The sequence below is a fragment of the Enhydra lutris genome, unplaced genomic scaffold, assembly GCF_002288905.1.
Source record: "Enhydra lutris kenyoni isolate GAN:26980312 unplaced genomic scaffold, ASM228890v2 scaffoldscaffold18, whole genome shotgun sequence".
Lineage (NCBI taxonomy): Eukaryota > Metazoa > Chordata > Mammalia > Carnivora > Mustelidae > Enhydra > Enhydra lutris.
In genome coordinates, this window is record NW_019154102.1 from 8,779,008 (window position 1) to 8,802,863 (window position 23,856).

Sequence of the window (23,856 nt, forward strand, 5' to 3'; positions counted from 1 at the left end):
TCTGTCAAATAAATAAAATCTTAAAAAAAAAAACAGAAAGAAATTATTATCTAGACCTATACCTTATCAAAGGGCTGTTTTCTCATTTGTAAATACATTTATGGGCAAAGAATAAACATTATGTTACATTATTCCTAACCTGTTATGTATTCTCTGGGCCTCAGATATCAATAGATATTATACAGAAATATTTTATCAAATATATCTAGGAAATGCTGAACAAAGTAAGTTTTCTTTTTTGCAGTATTTTTGTGATCTTTTAATTTGCTAATGTGTAAAGTGAATCTCTAAGCCAAAGTAGTGTAGTATGTTTTGCCATGGAGCCATTTTCTCTTTGGAAGAATATTTTGCTGGATTAGTGTGCCATGGGAAGCACTTTGGGAACTGTTGATCTAGAATATTCAGATAATTAATGCAGATGCCACTTAAATGTTTCATCATTTCTAAATTATAATGGATTATCTTTGACAGTTATCATCTGTAATTCTGAATAGCAAAACCTCAGGGAAATTTTCTTTTTTAAAATCTTAATACAGGTAGAAAAGTTCCCAAATCACTTTCTTACTGATTTTTTCTGAACCTCTGTAAATCATGAATCATAATAGGAACCTGGCTTATGAAACATAACATACACTATACCTTAAAATTTCCAGAAATCTGCACAAGAGTTGGCATTCTTAACTGACAAAACATAAACTCACAGAAGGTGGAAGGTTACTAATATTCTCTCAAGAAGAAGTTATTAAGTTTCAGAAATGATGTACAATTTACCATAATTGGTTTGCCCTGTTCTATAAAAGGAGTATTTTAGTGTCTTCACCAATATCCTAAAAGCTTGAAAAATGTATATTATAATTTGTACCTGGAAGAATAGCAGATGCATTTTTTTTAAGATTTGTTTATTTTTAGAAAGAGGGAGGGAGTATGAATGAAGGTGGGGGCAAAGGTAGAGGGAAATAATCTCAAGCAGACTCCCTGCTGAGCATAGAGACCACAGCGGGGTTCCATCCCACAGCCCTGAGATCGTGACCCCAGCAGAAATCACGAGTCAGATGTTCAACCAACTGAGCCATCCAGGTGCCCTACTGATGTGTTATTAATACTATTATGGGAAACTCTAATGTTTCCCATTATAAACTTCAGAAAAGGGATTCTGAAGTTAAGTTATTAAAATCTATCCCACAAGTGATGTAATCAAGTATCATATGTGAGAGGGAAATAAGAATATTTAAATAAATGATCAAAGTGCCTAGAAACTATCAATACCTTTTATTACCACCAATACCAAAGTGAAGTGATCCTAATTCTAAACTCAGTGAAGACACATTGGTATATGATTTAAATTCATTATGTGGAAATCTATCCAATTAAATTGTACTTGCTAGGAAAAATGGTATGTTTGCAATTAGGTTTTTTAGTCTGAACAGAGGCAAAATGAACCACTCACTAGATTTTCCTGGGGAAAATTATGAAAATATACAAATGCTAGTGCTCCACATTTGGTGATGCTGTTTTAGTAGGTCTATGATGCGGTCCCAAATTTGTAATTTTAATCAGATTCTCAACAGTTCCATATGCAGCCATCCACTACCTTATTTTTTTTTTTTTTTTTTTTTTTGTGAACCTGCATTTAAAGTCAATGATGTAAAGCTGTGAAAGCCCAAAGAGCCAGAAGTAAGCAGCACTGATCTATCAGTAACTGGAGGAGAGACCATGAATCTAGTCAATATGGATATAGTCACAAGAAAATTATAATCTGTGTGGATCAGGAATAATCAGTTGAGTTGCCACAGTATTCACCTCTGTAGCCAAGCTTTTAGTTTACTAATTCAATATCCTATACTAAATTGTCAGATAAAAGGAACATTTTGTCCTGGTTGTCACATGAGCACTGTAGTTAAGTGAAAGTGATCTTACCATTACAAATTAATAAACTCGACTAACCTGATCCATCAACCCTAGGTCCATCAACAATGGACCCTGCAAAACCAGAGAGCCTAATCCTGTGAGATAACAGATTCATCCAGAAAATGACACCATGTGGGCTTCTCTGGACTTAGGCATTGCATTTTCTCCTGATGAGTCCTGAAGGTGAGGAGAGATTTCAGTTTTCTCACCCTTTCTCACAGTCTGCCGCCCTGTCCTAGATATCCCCTAACTGCTTGGATTCCCTATAAAAGCAGAATGGGACAAAGAAACTGAAAGAAAAATGAACAGTAATTAGAAAAGTTATTTTTATAATTTGGACAGTTATTGTTATTATTATATAGATTTTTCTAGCTGTTGGTTAAGCAAAGTTTGATCTTTTTGCCTTTTGTGTGTGTGTGTGTGTGTGTGTGTCTGGTACGTAAGCCCCAGAGGACTGTAGAATACAGTAAAAAGTGGCATATTTTATCAGTTTTGCCATTTCCTACTTGTATTAGCCATAGGGCCAGACTATTGATCTTGAGTAACAAATCAAAGCAAATTAGTTTGCCCTTGTATCTTCAGAACATTCTCTGGAAGTCTCTAATATTTCACACAGGCCTATTATACAGTGATGGTGGACCTCCAAAGCCCTTATTCTAATTTGGTGCTCATTTTTGTTCCCTTCTTCCTCTTTCTCCATATCTACACTGTCTTATTTCCCCAGTCTGTTGCCATAGATTGCTTGTCTGTAATGAAACTCTGCCTTATAAATGTCAAACATAATGAAAAAAAAGGAGAAAAACATGGCAAAGTTACCACCAAAATTCCTGGGAGTCTCATAGTCATAAAGGACACTGGTTTTGCAAATTCATCAGCTCAACTTTCAAATTAAGGTATTGTCTTTTGGCTCGTGACTCCGGGCAACTCTTAGTTTTTTCACTCATTCACTCTACTGAGATTATTTCACTGTGAAATATAATAGTGAACACTTGAGAGCTTGTGTGTGTGTGTGTGTGTGTATAAAAACTTATAATTTAAATCAGGATTTAGCCCTTAAAGGTTTTAGTTGGAAGGAGAATAGGAATTTAATCAATACCTTAAGAAAGAATATTTTAAGTAAATATTTTGTTTTTGTTGATAGATTATAAAAATTCCAAGAAAAGAACTTTACCTCTTCTTAAAAAATGGGTTAAATATCCTGACTACCCACTAAATGTTTTGTGTTATACTTGCCTTTTATTATAACTTGATACAGAATAAACATTGGAGCATTTAAATACCCAATTAATGTATGTATTTTACTCTTGCTCCAATATATTACCTTAATGAATGATATTCTTAGTTCTAGACTTTGCCAATGGAATATGTATATAGTGCTAGAACATGTTTGAGAGAAGGAAAATGAAATAAAAGTAATCTGAAGGAAAGAATTCTATAACTGTATATTTGTATTCATGCATAAAGATAGTCTCTTTCTACTTATGTCTTATAGAAACATTACAAAACAAGAATGAATGAAAAGATCACTTTGGGTAATTTGTTTTTTAGCTTGCAAATGACCTGAGAAGAATAATACATCTTGCACTTAAATAACAATTAAACACACTTGAACCGCCTGCTTGTATGAGTTACTAGGCTTTGAAATATATGTATATTAGCCCATTTAACCCTATGTTGAGTAGTTATAATATTCCTTTTAAGACTAGAAAACTAAAGACAAGAGTTATTCAATAAATTTCCCTTGCTATGTAGCTATGTAGAAATACTACTTTTTGGATGGCTGTGGTAGATGAATCCTTATGGCTAGCATTTTTTTGCTTTCAGAATTCATGCTTTTTTCTCAATAGCACACCTTTTAATTGTACTTTAATGTAATTGGAGTAAAAAGGCAAACAATTTATTTATTTGTTAAACATTAATTATTCCCCAAAAGCTTAGCATCATGTTGGGTAATTTTGGGAAATCACAAATGAAGACAATGGTGGCCTATCTTCAAGATACTTACAAAAATAGAAGGAGAAATGAAATATCAGTAAATAGCTACCTGTTCTACCAGTGATGCCCAGCTGCCTTTGATAATTTCCTATTGATTGTTTCCCAAAATGTTGTTAAGCAATCCATCTCACCTCTCTTTTTCAGTTTCAGTGACAGTGACAACATACAGTACTCAATTAGTCAGTGACTAACTAACTCCCAATTCTTGCGGCTTAACACAATGTAATCCAAATCCGTGCAAAGCAAGTTAGAGTGGATTGTGGGGAAAGAGGAGCATGGGAGACACTGCTTCAATCACTCAAGATCTCAGTGTCTCTCTGTGGTGTTATGGTCTATACCTGATCTGTAAAACTAACTGAGGAGAAAGGATGATGCAAAAAATATTTTTAGGTGCTAATTTTCATCCATGTATCACTTGTTGGACTATAATTGCATGGCCCTGACATAAAGGCACAGGGGTTGGAAAGTGTATATTATCTGTGTTCCCAGTAGAAAAATAGAATGATTCTATGAATAAAAATTTGTCTTTGCCACAAGTACTTTTGCCCCTTTGTTAATTTGAGAGGTTTGATTAACAGAAAGTAAACCTAAAATGCAGATCAAAAAAGTTTTCTAGGGTGTATGTAGGCATGGAGAAATCTTGGGCTTTTCATCTGTTAAAAAAAAATCCATATACTCAATTTTCTTCTCTCATATACCCTGTTAACTGATACTTCATTTCTTACAGGGTCTGAGCAGCGGTGGGGAGAAATTGCACTTATGTTTGGCCTCCTACAATTCCCTGGAATACACTTCAAGACTGAGCTTTGGAAGTATTCAGCGATCTTCTTTCATCTCTGTCTAGGGAAAGTGATAGGTCTATCCATCAATGTTGTCTCTTTTTCACTTATTCACTGAGTTTTTAAAAAAATATGTTTTTTAAAATTTTATTTATTTATTTATTTGACAGACAGAGATCACAAATAGGCAGAGAGGCAGACAGAGAGAGAGAAGAGGAAGCAGGCTCCCTGCAGAACAGAGAGCCCAATGCAGGGCTAGATCCCAAGACCCTGGAATCATGACCCGAGCTGAAGGCAGAGGCTTAACCAACTGAGCCACTCAGGTGCCCCTTAAAAAATATGTTTGATGTCTACTATGTACTAAGCATTAAGGCTGAAGGTGTATGTCTCTCTCTCTGTGTGTGTGTGTGTGTGTGTGTGTGTGTGTGTACATAAAGAGTGGTCAAAATGGACATGGCCCTTGCCCTCTTGGAACTTATAGCTTAGTTAATGGGGCACAATGGGGGCATATATTAAAGCTATAAAAGGAGGTACTTCTAAAAGCAGATACATATTATGAAGGAAGTTACTGAAGGCTGAGCAATATATTACAAGAGGATTTATCCAAATCTTAGATGATTTTGGAGAGCCAAAGAATAAGTGAGAGTTAACTAGGAAAATAGGAAAGGGGTCCTGAGCAGGGGGCATACTCGCCCCAGTCCCATTCCCAATACAAATGATTGGGTGCCTCCACTTACCATTTTATGTGAAGCCACGGACTCTGCAGCAGTAATTAGGTAGATTTTCTACCAGTGTGACAGGATAAAGAAAATCATGTGAACCTTCTCTGAAGTCTCCAGCGAATGAAATTAATCACTTTTGATGAATAGGAATCTTTTTTCTCCTATGAGTGTAACACATTTATTCTCTTGATCCGAAAGTTAAATTCTGTTTAGATTGGTCTTCTCTGTGGACTTTCTGACCATGTAAATCTTTTAGTATCCCTTTTCTATTCATTCCTAAATAAACCTTTTTGCATATTTTACAACAAATGGTATGAATAAGACATCAATATAGTTCTATTAATATTTAACTAGGAAATGATTGTAGAAATAAATGGATGTAGGTGTTCACTTAAGTGCCATAAGGTGCTTCAAACATTGAAGAAGGAAGTAAGTTCTGAAGTAAATGCATCGATACTATAGTAGTCAAGGCCGACACTTTACAGATAGGAAAGGAAAATTATTATGTTTTAGGAAAGCTGTAGTCAGTTGGTGTGGAGCTGGCTAATACTGATGCCAAGTTGAGAACTGATTGGTGATTTGAAGAATTGCTTTTAATTTTTGTTTTATTTGTAGAAAATTAAAAATTTATATCCTTCAAGCAATGATTAACCTGATTATGGGTATTAATAGCCAAAATACCACTTTAATTTTATTTCCATTTCTGAAATATAAGAATGTAATTTTCTAGCTTGCTTATAAAATTCAAGCACAGTTGAAATTATAATGGACACTAATGACATGTAATCAAGGCTGAGCCTGTTAGCTAAATAAACAATTTTAATTTGTGTTTGAAGTGTAAACAGAATGTAATTCATGAAATATTTGTTTCCTACTTGGATACTAGCTGACATTTTGTCTTTATCCTGGCCATTAGTATGGTGAAAATGTTTCCAATTGTTTTTTTGTTATGAAGGGATCTTTCTTTAAAATCATTCATAACTCATTGAAATATTTTATTTGACAGGATAACTGCAACCCGAATACTCAGCAATGTTTTTAAAACCTTCAAAGTAAAAGATAAAAAGGTGTTTCATTCAGCAAATATAATATCAAGCACAGAGATTAGAAAATTTGCTTCACCCACTGTGTTTTGGGTTAGAGCATGAATAACCCATCAACCAAGAGCTTTAGGAAACATATTTTCCTCTAGAGTGAGTGACTATCATCTTGTATCACAATATATTTGAATCTTTCCTGCATCCGTGACACCAGATGAACTTCCTTGGTTGTAACAAGTATCAAGAATTTGATTCACTATCCTTCTGAAAAATATTCTATATAAATATGACTCTTTAAATTATAAATAACAAAACACTCTATTCATGGTGGCATAAACAGTAGTTATTTTATTGGCTCATATTACTGAACCATCCAGAGATAAAACATCAGATTTAGCTTCTTTAAAAAAAGTTTTTTTTAACTTAATTTCAGTTAGCCAACATGTTTGCACAGCTGAGTCCCCATTTCTCTGGGTTCTTTCCTCTGAGGAGTGCTGGCTTTGTCCTGGGGGGAAATTCTCTCAAAGTAGCAAGATGACTACTACTAATTTGTGGGCAACATGATTTTGTGCTTATATTCACTGGATGAAAAAGGGGGGTCTCTTTCACTCAAACATAATAAGGGCCATGTGGACCAAATTAAGAAACTGCCGTGAATTTAGGCTTAGATTTATTATTCATCCATAAAGTGGTAACTGTTATGAATTGAGTCACCCTGAGTTCTGGGTAATTGGGTCTTTCATGGTAAAAGAGGAGATGGTGGAAGGTCAAGAAAGCACACCTGTTATCTAACAAGTGCTTATTTTTCCAACTAGTCCTGAATCTGATGCATTCTATTCTTATAATATCATTGCTAGACTTCTGCGCATAATGTTGAAAGTCATTTTACTATAAATCCTAAATGGGATAGAGCCCTGGAATGAATCTGGTATTCACTAACCTTTACTAGTTTGAAAGGTACACAGTTTGCATAGTTTTTCAGATTAAAGAATAACATAATACCACAAATGTACATCTTTCCTCTTAATAAGGTGATGGAAATTTTAATGGAAGTCAGGCCTTAAGTGAAACGTTGGAAATTTTTAAGATCATATGTTCTTGTTCCTCAGGGCTTAAGAGAGGGAGGAGCAAAGAGAATTTTGATCATTGAAAAGGAAATGTCCTAGTTTTAAAGTGGTATAGATTCTCATCATATTTTTTGGAATTATTTTTTTCTTGCCTTAAAACTATAAAGTTTTTAAAATTTTCATGCACTTTTAAACTTTCATATTGTGGGTGTGCTGGAAACAAACCTTCAGTGGCATTTAAAACCAAATTAAATTTTATGAAAAACTTCTAAAATTGTGGAGTTTATCCTATTTAAGATTCTGCCACACATGAAGAAGAAGGAATGAGATGTGAAAGGAAAGTGTGTCTTCTGGAAGACAAAATGGGATGGGCTGGGGGTTTGGAGAGCAAAACATTTATGACCATTAATATGCTCTTACTATGGAGATCACAGACATTTCCTTAAGTAGTAACATTCATAGTAATTACATGAAAGTTCAGAAAAGCACACATTCCCTGGAGTATAGTTAATCACATACGACATGACTTTTTTCTTTGTAGATGCTAAGTGCATGTCACACAGTGAATTTAAACTACCCACCTCTATTGTTACTTCCTTACCGTTATGGACAAATATATAAAATATTGTTAATATTCAGAGTGTTCTGGGGATGTTGAAAATATGCAGTATTATAACTTGTTAGTGTGACTACAACATTATACAACAGTTTCCGGGAATAATTTTAATACATACAAAGGCCTTAAAATATATGTACCCACCAGTTCCTCTTCCAAAGATTTGTGCTGAAATAATAATTGGACGAGTGTGAAAAACATAGGAAAGATATTCAACAAGGCATAGCTTATAAGTATGAAGGAATGAAAATGACCTATATAATAAAGTATTATTTATAGTTAAATGATAATATAAATTCAATATTTATTAGAACAGAAAAGTGCTAAATTTTTAATCTACACTGATGAATAAATTTAATGTGATTTCCAATAAAAAGTGTCAATAAAAATATAAGGTAAGATAAAAAATTGGAAAATGAATAATAATTAGAGGGTGTTAAAACTGCCACAAATAAATATAGGAAAGCACAATAGAAAGGAAGGAAAAAAAGAGGAATGAAGGAGGGAAGGAGGGAGAAAAGGAAACAAAAGGGAGATACAGCACTGAAGGATTTCCATTTCCTATTGCTGCATAACAAACTACCCTGAAATTTAAAGGCTTAAAACCACAATCATTTACTTATGGCTCTTGAGTCATGATGATGGAGTAATCTCAGTTGTGTTCCCTAGTTCTAGGATTATTTAGACGGACCTCATCTGAGGCAAATGAGTTCATTGGTCCTGTTTTACCCGATATTCCTTCTCAGTGGGTTTGTGGCAATGACAATGTACAATAAAACAATAGAAACACAGAGTCCTTTTGAGGCCAAGACTCTGAATTGGTATATTGTAACTTCTACTACTTACTATTACCCAAAACAAGTCATAAAGTCTCAGAATGAGGAGGTTAATATAGGAATGACTGAATTATAGGATGAAGGGCATGGATAAAGTGTGAAGAACTGGGGGCATGAATACAATCTATGAAAACAGCCATGTAACAAATTACATACTTTTGTAATATGTAAATGGTTCTTAGACAGCACTCAAAGATTAATTACTCAAAAGAAAAAAAATGTGTAAAAAATAAGAAAATATAATTCATTCAAACAGGGATATAATAGTCTTATAAACATAAATCTCATTAATAAACTTCGACTTCATTTATAATTAAAATAATGCTTATTAAGATAATGAGATACTTCAGGGCACCTGGGTGGCTCAGTGGGTTAAAACCTCTGACTTCGGCTCAGTTCATGATCCCAGGGTCCTGGGATCGAGCCCCACATTGGGCTCTCTGCTCAGCGGGAAGCCTGCTTCCTTTCCTCTCTCTCTGCCTACCTCTCTGCCTACTTGTGATCTCTGTCTGTCAAATAAATAAATAAGAATCTTTAAAAAAAGATAATGAGATATTTCCTTTTATATCCAAGAGACTGACAAAGTTTAAAACTTTGGTAATAGATTATGTTGGCCAAGGTGTGAATGTCCATAAACTTTCCCATTCCCTCTTGGTAGAAACTTATTATTAAGACCTCATTTGAAGATAATTTGGTAATATCCATTATAATATGAAATGCATGTAATTTTTAAACAACAGTCTTCTAAGAATATATGTATATATATGAATATATGTGAATAAATATATGACAGATATTAATTATAATTACAAAACACTCAACACAACTCAAGTATCCATCAATATGATTATGCTTTCTCGTACTTTGTGCTTACATAAATTATGATGCATTATTTACTAGTATACTTTACAAACATCAAAACAGTGAAGTAAATCTATATGCTGTTTTTTGTATAGGGTTTTTGTTTTTTCTAGAAATAATTTTAATTTGAATAATATAAGGTGTCTAAAGTTGGAAGCAGTTTCCTTTTTATTATATACCTACTTATAATGTTGATATTTTATAATGTATTATTCAAAATGACCTTGAGAAGTAAAATGTGCATGGCATATTTCTTGGTAAAGCAGTGAGTGAACAAAAGACCATTTAGGTATCATCCTTTCTCTATAGAATTATACACATAAAGACACATGCACATAGAAAAGATTGGAAAGTTGTGCACCAAATTATAAAAAGTAGTTTTGGGGTAATCCAGGTTTTGCTAGGAGAATCCAAGCTTCCCAGAGAATGTCTCAGAAAAAGTTATGTGGAACAGGGGTGTTTTGCAGACTCCTAAGACCTCTCCCTTCTTAACTGCCTGTGAATAAGAGACTTCTAAGAAGACCTGGCTTCCAGAGAAGAGAACACGAAAAAGACAAACAGAGTGCTAAGAATAAGTCAGTTGGATGCACTTGAACTGAACAAGCTCCTGGAGCAGCTAGTTTGTTCCCAGTTTCCTCAGTGCTTTCATGGATTTAAGCCAGGGCTGTTAGCCCACTTTGAACCAGAGGTAAAAGCATTGCTGTGGCTTTTCTTGTGGCGATTCACCATCTATTCTCAAAATGCCACTGTGGGACAATCCATTTTGAATATTCAATATAAAAATGATTTTTCCACAAAGCTGAGGTACCAGCCACCAAGTAAGAATCAGAAGCTGTGGTATGCTGTGTGTACAATTGGCAGGACGTGGCTGGAAGAGCGCTGCTATGACCTGTTTCAAAACTGTCGTTTGGCATCATTTGGGAAAGCCAGGCAGTGTATGAATATCATGGTTGGACTTTTTAAATTATGTGGGCTGATTAATTTCCTGATTTTCCTTCAGAGGGGCAAGTTTGCAACTTTGACAGAATGTCTCCTATGCATTCATTCTGTATTTTGCAAGCCCCAAAACGTACGTGAAGTTGGCTTTGAGTATATGAATAGGGAACTTCTCTGGCGTGGTTTTGCTGAGTTTCTATTTTTCTCTTACCACTTATTAATAACCAGAAATTGAAAGCTAAGTTGTCTTCATGGTGTATTCCTCTTACTGGTGCTCCTAGTAGTGACAATGCATTATCAGCAAGCCAGTGGCAAACAGTTTTCTCTGTGTGGAGAGTGGCCCAACCATGCCTCACACCATAAGATGTGAGCACATCTTCTGTTACTACTGTGTCAAAAGTAGTTTCTTATTTGATGTATACTTTACTTGTCCTAAGTGTGGCACAGAGGTACACAGTATGCAGTCACTGAAATCAGAAATTGAGATGTCAGAAGTGAATTCTCTTTAGAAACTAGGATTGTTTCCTCTGAGGAAAACTATATTATGTTCAAATCCTTAATATTAGTCATCCCAAGCATACTGTTTAGGTATCTTTTATGAGGGGATGTGCTTCTCAGCCACTGTCTTCTTTTCCTTTCCAAGTATGACAAAATTTTGATCACTAGAAACTACATGATTCTGTACATATTATGCAAACAATAATGTGTTACTTTTCTTTAAATCATTGCATTCAATTTTTTTTAATTTTTAATTTTTTTTGCATTCAATTTTTAATGTTGAGAATAATGGACAGTTTTTGTCCGACTGCTAAAAACACTCTTTCATTTTGCTACTTCCTAGAAAGAGGTTAGATTCTAAAATAATTTCAGAGACTCGGGATGAATGTGTATTTATTTGCAAAGATGGCATTCATTATAACATCATAATCTGACAATGATAAGACCCTGTTGTTTTGAGACTTAAGATCTAGTGCCCCAGTTGTAATTTTAAGTTACTCTCTAAAACCTGTTTTTAAAGGGTTCAGTTGACTTCATTCTCAGACAAAATGATGGCCACCAGGAGCTCCAGACTGATGTTTTGCCAGCTTTCTGATCCCCCAAGAATAAAAGCCTCTTGCGTAATAGTTCTGGCTAAGTCCAGGACCTCATTGTCATTGGTCTGCCTGGGATTACACATTTATGAACCAGGACAGAAAAGTACTAATCTGGATTACTAGATGTGTACCTCGTGGACCCATAGTAGGGGAGAGGCAGTTCACCACAGGAAACTCAGGTGCCATTGTAAGAATAGTGGATGGTGGGCAGGTAAAAACAACAGATCCCTACTAGAGTCCACATTTGCCTTTTCTCATATCAAAAGTCTGTATGTATCCTTTAATTTTGCCAGCGATCCCAGTTGATGAGGATATAAGTAACTGAATGGCTGACTTAGATTAAAGATTTAAAAGGATTAAATAAATATTTTGTTATACCAATAAAAAAATAGTTTTAATGGAATATCAGGTGATATTTGTAATTATTTCCATATATCATTTTATTTTTATTTTATTTTTAAGGAGCATGTAGTATCTTTCTCATGAAAAGCTACTTTTATTTATTTATTTATTTATTTATTTATTTATTTATTTATTTTTATTGATGTATAATGTATTGTTTGCCCCAGGGTACAAGTCTGTGAATCATCAGGCTTACACATTTCATAGCACTCACCGTCGCCCATAGCCTCCCCAATGTTCACAGCCCTACCATCCTATCCCTACCTCCAATCCTCCAGCAACTCTCAGTTTGTTTTGTGAGATTAAGAGTCTTTTATGGTTTGTCTCCCTCCTGATCCCATTTTGCTTCATTTTTTCCTTCCCTATGCCCCACATCCCCCCACCCTGCCTTTCAAATTCCTCATATCAGAGAGATCATATAATAATTGTCTCTGATTGACTTATTTCACTCAGCATAATACCCTCTAGTTCCATCCATGTTGTTGCAAATGGCAAGGTTTCATTTTTTTGATGGCTGCATAGTATTCCATTGTATATATATACCGCCTCTTCTTTATCTATTCATCTGTTGATGGACATCTAGGTTCTTCCCATAGTTTGGCTATTGTGGACATTGCTGCTATAAACATTGAGATGCGTGTGCCCCTTCAGGTCACTACATTTGTATTGTTAGGGTAAATACCCAGTAGTGCAATAGCTGGGTCATAGGGTAGCTCTATTTTCAACTTTTTGAGGAACCTCCATGCTGTTTTCCAGAGGGTCTGCATCAGTTTGCATTCCCATTAGCAGTGTAGGAGGGTTCCCTTTCCTCCGCATCCTTGCCAACATCTATCGTTTCCTGATTTGTTAATTTTAGCCATTCTGACTGGTGTGAGATGGTATCTCATTGTGGTTTTGATTTGTATTTCCCTGATGCTGAGTGATGTGGAGCACTTTTTCATGTGTCTGTTGGCCATTTGGATGTCTTCTTTGCAGAAATGTCTGTTCATGTCCTCTGCCCATTTCTTGATTGGATTATTTGTTCTTTAGGTGTTGAGTTTGATAAGTTCTTTATAGATTTTGGATACTAGCCCTTTATCTGATGTATTTGCGAGTATCTTCTCCCATCCTGTCAGTTGTCTTTTCGTTTTGTTGAGCTACTTTTATTTTTTAAAGTCACATCTTTCTAATCTCCATACAGATGGTACCTTTGAATATATTCCCTTAACTATCATTTAACAAATTTTGAGTGCCTGACCACTCTGTTATCAGGAGGTATTCTTGGTGTTGCAACTGCATCCAGTGTAAGAGGCTAATATTCTAGTACAGGAACTAGATAATGAACAAACAATAAGAAAACAAATGAGTAATATAATTTCAAATAGTGGTTAATACATTTAAACATTTGAGAAGTAACCTGGTTTGTTTCCTGCTCAGAGGAGCTTCATTCTGCCTTGACCCAAAGTTATGAGACAAATCTCTGATTCTCCTGGCCATTCACACATATTCCTCTAACACACTTTTTATTCATTGACTATCTACTTTAGGAAAGACATTGTGCTCAATGCTAGAGATATTATCTTAAATGAAATATGTCTTACCTTTTAGTGCTTATAGTCCTTAATGTAGTAGGCCATTTTTCTACTATACTTATTTTTCTCAAAAGAAGAATTTGACCTGACAATGGTTCTTAAATTGGGGGAATCAAGAGAATTTAAGCACAATTTGGGATTTTTATCAAAGTACACTTGGCAGACTTATATTTTATTACTGCAGTCTACTGGACTCACACCATTCTTTTGGGTCTATATTTATAGGAGCCGAATGTGTAGATGGTATATATGCTTTAGACACACCTTAGGTGATTTTGATGTATCTCTCTTAATTGGGAGCCACTGAGTTTGATCATCAGTATGGTCAATTCCAGCTTGAAAATGGGACATTGCTTTAGCTTATTTAGTCAGCCAATGGGGAAAAAGTTACAAAATTTATATCTCTGTCTCTGTTGGTATATAAATAATTCCTATGAAAACACTAGTTGAAATTACTCCCCCAAGAATTGTCTGGCATGATTCTTTATGTTCAGAAATGATGCTACTGACTACTAGCAGCAAATGTGACTTCAAAGTCAGTGGGCAAAGGGAGCATAAATATCTCCTTGAATATAAATCATAATGTCAAAACAACTTACTGAGTCAAGAGTCAATGGGAAGATGAGACAGCTTTATTATTTGTGTCATGAAGATAAAGCCACTTGTTGAGTTACTGGTTCATTGTTTAAGTGAAGTTCTGGTGACAAGTGTGGGCACCTGTGGAGTTTCACTTTTCCAGAAAAAAAACAGAGAGAGAGGGAGAGGAAGAAGAGGTAGAGGAGCATTGTACTAACAGCATCTCTCTAATTTCATGGGGTATCTTCAGTATCTCTGCAAACACTGAACATTTATTGTGTATCCAGTGTTGAACTCAGTCCTTTGCTCTTTTTTCTTCACTTGAATTTCAAGAACATGAAATATTAGGAAAGTAATGACCTGGAAGAATACTGGAACCCTGAAAACTTTGTCTAGCTACCTCTAATTCCAGAATACTCATCTTTGAACTTTTATGTAAGAGAGAGATATATTTCTATTTGTTAATATGGTGTTATTCAAATTTTCTTTCATATGTAGCCATACTGAATCCTTGATGATAGAAGTGATGATACATATAAATAAAGTAACCGTGACAGACAAGTTTTAGGTTGTAAATCTAATTAGGATTCTTACAGGTTCTCTTCTGATCTAACAGAGGCTCTCAAATTTTATAGTTAAAATTTTAAAAATCCATACACATTCATCAATGATTAAAACAGTAACAAAAATATTTTGAAGAGATGAAACTGAAGAGATAAAATTCAAGAAGCAGAAAGGTCTATAGAAATTTATTATAGTAATAGTAATAAAAATAGGAATGGTAGTTCTAACATTAAAATTTTTAAAGTATTTACAATTGAGTAATAACATTTAAATATGTCACTAAAATGTAATAATGCAGTTGCAAAAGTATATTGGCTATGTTTGATTTGTGAATAATTTTACATTTAAAAAATTTTATTGAGATATATTTCACATGCAACATTGTATAAGTTCAAAGCATATAGCATATTGATTTAATACATTTATATTGTACTATGATTGTCATTGTAGCATTAGCCAGCACATCTATTATCACATAATTATTTCTTCTAGTGTTGGGAAAGATTAAGATTAAGATTAAGATTCTAGTGCCTTATTAATTTAATGTTTATAATACAGTTTTGTTGTCTGTAATCACTTTGTGTGTGTTAGGCCTCCAGGAATTATTTGTCTACCAGTTGCAAATGATTTGTGAATGATTTTAGTGATGGATTAGGGAAGGGATGATTCTAACTAATGTTGTTTGTCATCCTTGGATGACTACTAATCAGTTCCTTTCTAATAGTATGGCCCTGGTTGTCTACTAGATGTTTTAATATATTGTGATTAATTTCTCTGGACAGAGAAGTGTATAAAGCAAAACAAAAAATCCTGTTATTGAGATGGGATGAGATCCTACAGGGATGTGAGACTTAGACTTATGGAAGTGTCTGTTATTCCAGTACATAGCTTTTCTCTTTAAGCATTTTGAAGAGGATGATAAAGCTCAAAGTATGTGGCCAAGAGTCCTTGACAGGAGAGACACCACTTAATTAATGAGATATGATGTATGGTTGATTGATTTTAGAGCACATTTGGTGTTTTTCACAAATGATCCATCTTAATTTTGAATATATTATCAATATACTCAGCAAATGTCACTGATGATGCCTATCACAACAGACATGTTTTTCTATGAAAAGTCTAATTTTCCCCATAATTCATCATTTGTTTTTAGTTCAGACCCAGTTTTATGGATTTTCCCATTAATACTGATCTTGAAAGAAATAGAGGAGAAGCACTGTTTTACTACTGTCCTTTGTTAATGTTAAATCCAAATACTGCTATATAGTAATATTGCTTCGTTGAATCTTTCACATAAAGTGTTAGGTAAGTTATTAAGTTATGTTTTCTGCATAACCGTGGGCTTGCTTTTGGACCTTTTTTTTTCTGTTTTACAGGTCATTCCTTGCATCTGTATTCTACTAAGTTAATGTAGCATGATAACAATTCTTATCTCATAAGACAAGGACCCCACTTGTTTTTCTTCCTCTTAAATATACTGGTTCTTTTAGGGACTTGGATTTCCTGCATAAGTTATACAACCAGCTTCTTAAATTCCTCCCCCAAAAGTGATTTTTTAAAAGTTGAGAATTATCATGAATTTGTAGGTCAATTTTTGAGGAAGTGGAGCCTTTGAGATTTTAAATCTCATCCACAAATAAAACACATGTAGGTATTGATTTAGGTGTTCTTCAGTAGTTTTCAATAAATTGCAAACATTTGGTCTATAAAGTCCTTGTGGGTTTTTTTCCAGATTTATTTCTGAAAATAGATTTGTATTTTATTATTTGCGTATTGTTTATATATTATATGTTTTATTTATATTTTAGCTGCTAAAGTTATATTTTTTATCTGTTCCTAGTGTAGAGAAATATAATTAAGTTTGTATTTTGTTTTTGTATTCAAAACTTGTTAATCTCTCTTACTAATACTAGCAATATATCTGTAAAATTTTAGGGAGCAACTATGAAGAGCAGAGGTTACAAAATGCATTCTGTGGACCAAATCTGGCCTCTGTTTTGTAAATAAATTTTTATTGATACACAACCATACTCATTTGTTTCTGTATTATGTATGGCCCCCTCCATGATATAAATTTTTTTTTAAAGATTTTATCTATTTATTTGACAGACAGAGATCACAAGTAGGCAGAGAGGCAGGCATGACAGGGTTTGGGGGGGGGAGCAGGCTCCCTGCTGAGCAGAGAGCCCGATGTGGGGCTCATTCCCAGGACCCTGAGATCCAGACCTGAGCCGAAGGCAGAGGCTTAACCCACTGAGCCACCCAGGCATCCCCGTGATATAAATTTAAATAGTTACAGCGCTGATCACACATACAGCAAAATATTTACTATCTTGTTCTTTACATGTTTGCTAACCTGTGATGTAGAGTCATATCCATCTTCTCCCAAAAGAGCCATACAATTTTGGTTTTTTTTCTTTATAATCTTTACACCTTTTAATTATTATTCATAGTAAAATGGTAGTGTTTCTGTTATGATATTGAAAAAAATATTCATACCGTGTCACCTTGTCTTGCTCCTGCCCCATACAGAATGGCTTTCACCACTTTGCCACCAACTATGATATACTATAACTACTGAAATCAGGCCAAGTTCTATATTATTTCTAATTTGCTAGGAGTTTTATTATGAATGAATATTGAATTTTGACCAACGCGTTTCTACATATATTGACATGGTCATATGTTAATTGTACTTTTAATGGTTTTATGTGGTGATTTACAGTAATCAATATTCTAATGTAAGTAAAAAAATTGCTTACCTGTCATAAAGTCAATTTGGTCATATTGTGTTACCTATTTTAGAAAAAAAACCAGAAAAGTGGATTTAATTTTATAACGGAGATAGGAGTGTTCTCTAATTTTCATTTCCCATATTGTCCTTCAGTGGGTTTGTGGTCAAGTTGTAACAGTTGTATCAAATGTTTAAGATTAGAATCACTGCCTTTATGCATGGTTGTTAAAATTCACTGTTTAGGACTGGAGTTTTCTTTAGGATAAGATGTTTTAACTACATTTTCAGTAATTCTAGTGAATGTAGAACTACTCAGGTTTTCTATTACCTTTCTAAATTTATTTTATTATGGTAAGAAGACAATATGAAATCTGTTCTCTTAATAAATTTTTAAGTGTATAATACAGTAATGTTGAATATAGATACAATGTGCTACAGCACATCTCTAAAACCTACTCATTTTGCTGAACTGAAACTTCATGTCCATTAATTAGTAATTCTCCATTTACCCTTACCCTGAGGCCCTGACAAACAGCATTCTACTTTTTGAGTCTTTGACTATTTAAATTTGACTATTTTAAATACCCCATATAAGTGGAATTATGCTGCATTTGCCTTTCTGTGATCATTTGTATATCTTTGGAGAAATGTCTATTCAAGTCCTTACCCCACTTTTTATAATTGGGTTATTTATTATTTAGATGCTCAGATGATTGATTCTTCAGTATTTTATCTTTAATAGGAATTATTTGAATAATTATTATAGTTGTAACAAAATATAAAATTTTACTTTGTTTTTGTATTCAAATACTTGTATACATATGTATACAAATATTTATAAAAATAAAAATAATTACTTGAATTATTATTATAGTTGTACCCCCACCATTTTAGTATATAATATTTGTATTATTTTTCAATTCTTAATTGTCCTTGCTTTGCTGTCAATTTTGCTTTGTATATTTTGAGACCAAATCTTTAAATACATACAATTGTACTTCTCTGTCTATTTCTGGTGAATTAAAGTGTTCATCATTTTAAATTACCTTCTTTTATCTTTAGCAATGACTTTTTCCCTTGTATCTATTTTATCTGATGTTAATGTAGTCATACTTCTATCTTTCCATCAAGGTAATTTTCAGTTATTGTTTCTTAGTATATCATTTTTCCATCTCTTTACGTTCAAACATTCTGTATCTTTATGTGATAGATAATGCTCTAAAATTTTAAATATGACATTTACTCCATTTCATTTTTTTATATTTATTGTACCATTTATTGTGCTTCTTTTTGCCCTACTTGCATATTTATTTTCATCATTTTTGCCTTTGTTTGAATTGGTTGTGATTTCTTTTTTATTGATTTTTCCCCCCCTCCCTTTACTAGTTTGGAAGTCAGGAACTGTTTCTTTACCTCTAGTGTTTACACTAGAGGAGCTTTACAACATAAATGGTTCTTTGTCAGATCTAATGCCATATGATTATTGGTACCTTAATTCTTTTTATGGAAAATACAAGGGACTTAGAAGATTTAATTATATTTAACCTCCCGCTGACATGTGCTTTGGTTTTTGTAATTCATACATCTAAATGTATATATATTTACCATTGATTTTCTCATCTTTCCTTCTTGCTTCTTTAAGCTTTTCTCTGGTATCATGTTACCTTCAGCCTAAAGTACATATTTTAGAATTTTCTTTAGCTCATGTCTGCTGATCTGAAATTCTTCTACTTTTTGTGACATTATTTATCTCCATTCCTTAAAAGTATTTTGAAGATTACAGAATTATGATTTGACAGTTACTTTCTTTCAAGCCATTTACAATGGCATTCCATTATCTGTGGGATTCCAATATTACAGTTAAGAAGCCTGCTGTCATCTTTCACTCTTTTTAGATTCTCTTTTCTTTCTTCTTTTAAAAAATAGCTTTCCCATGATGTTTGTAGAGATAGATTTTTTTTTAAATTAAGTTTATTTGAATGTTGAATCTTTGAATTGATGTATTTTATTTGTTTTGGGAATTCCTTAGGTATTATCTCTTCGAGCATTCCATTTGCTTCATTTCTTCTCTCATCTTCAATTAAAGAGATGTTTGATAGTCCTATTTTATTCTCTGTCACCTATTCTTTCTTTTCTAAGTTTTAACCTTTAATTTCTTCATACTCATTGTGAATAGTTTCTGATCTATTTCTCAGTTTGCCACTTTCCTATCCACTATGTTTAATAGAGGATTAAACTTGTCCATGGAGTTCTGTTCATTTTTTCCCCATTCTGTTATTTGTCTGTTTTCCAAATAGGGAAAATTATATTCTTATCTGTCCTCAAGTTTACTGAGTTTATCCTCCCTCATTTCTATTACACTATTTAACCAATTAGTGAGTTTTTTATTAAAGTTATTGTGTTTTTCAGTTCTCTACTTCCAATTTGGTTAATTTTAAAGAAATAACTACTTTACATTTTAGAATAGACTTAGATTTACAGAAAAATTGTGAAAATAGCACCAGGAGATCCCATATGTTCCATAGCTAGTTTCCCCTTTTATTAATATCATATGTTAATATGGTACATTTTGAAAAATTCATGGACCAGTATAGCTTCATGTGCTGTCCTGATAGACACCACCTAGCAATTGACTCTCTGATTGGACCCAATGAAATCACGAACTATAACAGAGTGTGTGTGTGTGTGTGTGTGTGTGTGCATGCGTGCACATGCAGCTTTTCCCATTGGTGTTTCAATGGAGTATAGATGGTATTTTCAAAAAACTTACTCTGTTATTAGACATTCTTTTCTCAGTTCTTTTGGTTGTTTTTGACAAGCTTTTCATGGAGGTTTCTTTTATCTATTCCTATTGGCTGTTCTATATCAGAGAACTCTGTAGTGCCCTGTCCAGAATATATTGGGGCGGGAGGGGCAGTAAGGAAACAGTTATCTCAGGACTTGAGGAACAACAGTGAGGTTCTGTCATTTTATAGTCTGTGTCTAGTAATTTCAGTATCTAAAGGCCTGGGTATGTTTTTGTTGTCTGTTATTTTTACAAGTTCTGAGTCATTGTGTCTTTCTTCTCATATGTCTTTTGCCTTTTTCTTTAGTTCTGTATTGTTTTTTAGGTTTAAAAAAATGATTATTTAAGTATTTTGAATATTTGACTAGGATGATGCTGCCCAAGTAGTTATACAGAAAAGTGTCTTTTGACATGAGACAGTGGATCTTATTTTGCCAAAATTTGATAGTTTTACTAAGAAAAAAATGCCTCATCAAATTTATAAGCTGAAAACTACTGTTGCTCTATAGAAATAGAAAATACTGTAAAAAAAAAGGAATCTTAACTTTATTCATAACCCACTGTATCCAGTGGATAAATTTGACCATGTGAGTAAGATCAAGGTTTCAAAGGATAGTTTCTGATATTTTTTATCTAATTAGTTTGAGGAAATTTTTGTAATAGATACTGTGAATTGGTGTTAAAAAATAAGTTATCTTATTTTTATTTGGTGAGGGTTTTAAAGAAAAGTATTTTATTATAACAGATTTCAAATGGCAAATCAATTTTCATTTTCTTGTGTAGAATATGAATTCAGGCTTTATTTTCTTGACCTCATATTTGAAAATATCTTTGGAAGCTTGAAAGAAATTTTTCTGTTTTGGGTGGCATTTGTCAAAAGATCATCAAGAGAAACTTAGGGAACTCAAGTGTGCCTTATTTGTCAGACATAATTTTCAAAGTTTAACACTTCACACCATAAAATATATTATTTACCCCCAATAAATGCACATGGTTTTTGTTTGTTTATTTTGGCTACTATTCCCCCTTATACCTCCTTTATATTAGTAAGAAGTAACAAAACTGCATTTTATGACTTTTTCACTTTGAAGACAAAGCAGAGCTACAAAGGTAACACAGAAATTGACCCCATTTAATAAGCAACTAGGGGAGAAGACTTGGACCACAGCGGTATCAAGACTCATATTATTATCATGTGATGGATACTTAAAGAAAATAATTTGGCAATGTAAAAATGATGATTTCACTGTATAATTTTTATTTGTATTTCGTCACAATATTTAATTAATTTTGAAATACTTTTAAATGGGATTGTGACTTTTTACATTTTTCAAAAGGAGGCACATGGATTAAAATTTTTCTAATTTTTAAATTAGTAGATACTGCAAGGAAATTTAATACTTTTAAATTCTTATAGAAAAATAAAGAATAAAAATTATGAAATGAAGTTTTTAAAGCAAGATATTATAAAATAGAAAGCAAAGAAAATCTCTAAGTTACATGGGGAGGGGATTATGATTAACAAAGAAGATGTAAAGTATTAAAGTATAAAAAACAATGGAGTTAATAAGTAAATCCAAGAAGTGAATTTTTCAAGGTCATAACAATTTTGACATTATATGGCCAATTCTATAGAGGAAACAAGAAAAAATATCTATGACATAAAATTGAAAATGTAGACATTACAATAAAAGAAGAAGTAAGATGAGTTACAGTGAAAAACTGTGTTTATCTGTATGCAAGTAAATTTTAAATCTCAACATAGTGATTAGTAACCAGTATTACTAATTCATGATAGGGCAGTAGTTTGAACTGTTGGGATAAAATAAATCATGTATCAAAATTGTAATAAAATATGTATTGTAGGAATTAAATTGTTAAAAGCAAAAAAACAAACCAACAAACAACTAAAAATCAAAGAAATATGAAAACTAGGTGAATAATTATTTGATCTTCATTTGAGAGCCTAAGAATATATATGACATTTAAAAAAACTCCAAAAATAAGTCCTGAAAATCCCAGTATTTACAGGTAATTACAAACCATTAACAACTACACGGTATTAAATTTTGTGATTACTTTTTACAATAAAGTTATAGTTCCATGATTTATATCATTACTGTTTATGTGCTCAGATTTTTATACAGATAGAAAAATGGTTGGGATCTACTAGGCTCAGTGTTTGGCTAGCTAAGTGTAATGAAAGGCAAGAAGACCCAAAATGTTAAGGATATTTGTAAGGCATACCATTAAATTTAAGATGGATATGATGAAGTTCTAGAATCTAGGTGAGGTTCAGTGAGGCAAGGTCTGGAGGCGATAACCAAGAAAGAATTCTTGAGACATCTTTGGTGCAAAATGGTGGTTTATTAAAGCACGGGGACAGGACCCATGGGCAGGAAGAGCTGCCCCAGGTTGTGAGGGATGGGAGGTTATGTACAATGCAGTTGGAGGAAGGTAAGGGAAAGGGAGGTTTCAATAGAACTTTCATATGCTAAAGAGGATCTACAAGGTACCTGATACCGAGGTCTTGCCTGTGTCAAGGTTGTCTTTCCCTTTTAGCAAGCCATTACACTAAGATAGTTGGGACATTCTTAAAGAATGTCACATTTGTCCTACCCAGGAGTGGGGGTGAGGGGGAGATTGTGAGGTATCAGCCTTTTGCTTTATCCTCAGCCAGCCTTCTTCTCCCTCATCAGATATAAAGGAAAACAAGATAGAGTGGACAGATACTGAGAAATATGAATATCCTTCATTAATTCAACTAATATTTATTGCTTTTTTATTATGGGTCAGACACTCAGAAAATAGGGTGAGGAGAAAAAAAGATTGACTTTGGGACTTGAGGTTTGAGCAGATAGCAATCCGAGAAGGATATAAACACACTAATCAAAGAAAACAAAAAACAAACAAACAAAAAAAACAACACAACTAAGTTAAACCCTTTGAAGAAGGATTTTATAATCTTAAAAGATTATAGTGAGGGAATTTGATCCACATAGGGAGTGTCAAAGAAAAAATTGTACTGGATAGAATTAGAAAGGCAAGGAAGACTTTATTCAAGGCTATTGCAACAGGGGAGAACTCCGCTCCTTTGAAACCAAAGCAGGAAGAGTTTTTAAAAAAGCACTGAAGTGAACTAGTTGAAATATACTGGAGGATTTTAGGGTGCTATTTGGCACTTACCATAAGTAATGCCCCTACACTTTCACAGAGACTGGAACATAGGGGCACTATTTCTTGATGATTACATTTCAAAAGAATGGCTCCAAGGTCCTTGAGACAGACATTCCTGGGTTTGAAAATTGACAAGTGTCTGCGAGATGATTTACATTTCAAAGGACTAAAGAAAGAATTCACAATTTAA

The 23,856-nt window shown here is 33.5% G+C and overlaps 1 pseudogene; it reads left to right on the forward strand.

Annotated features, from left to right (window-relative positions):
- Positions 1-5,181: 5,181 nt before the first annotated feature.
- Positions 5,182-11,269, forward strand: LOC111147918 (annotated as a pseudogene).
- The last annotated feature ends 12,587 nt before the right edge of the window (positions 11,270-23,856 follow it).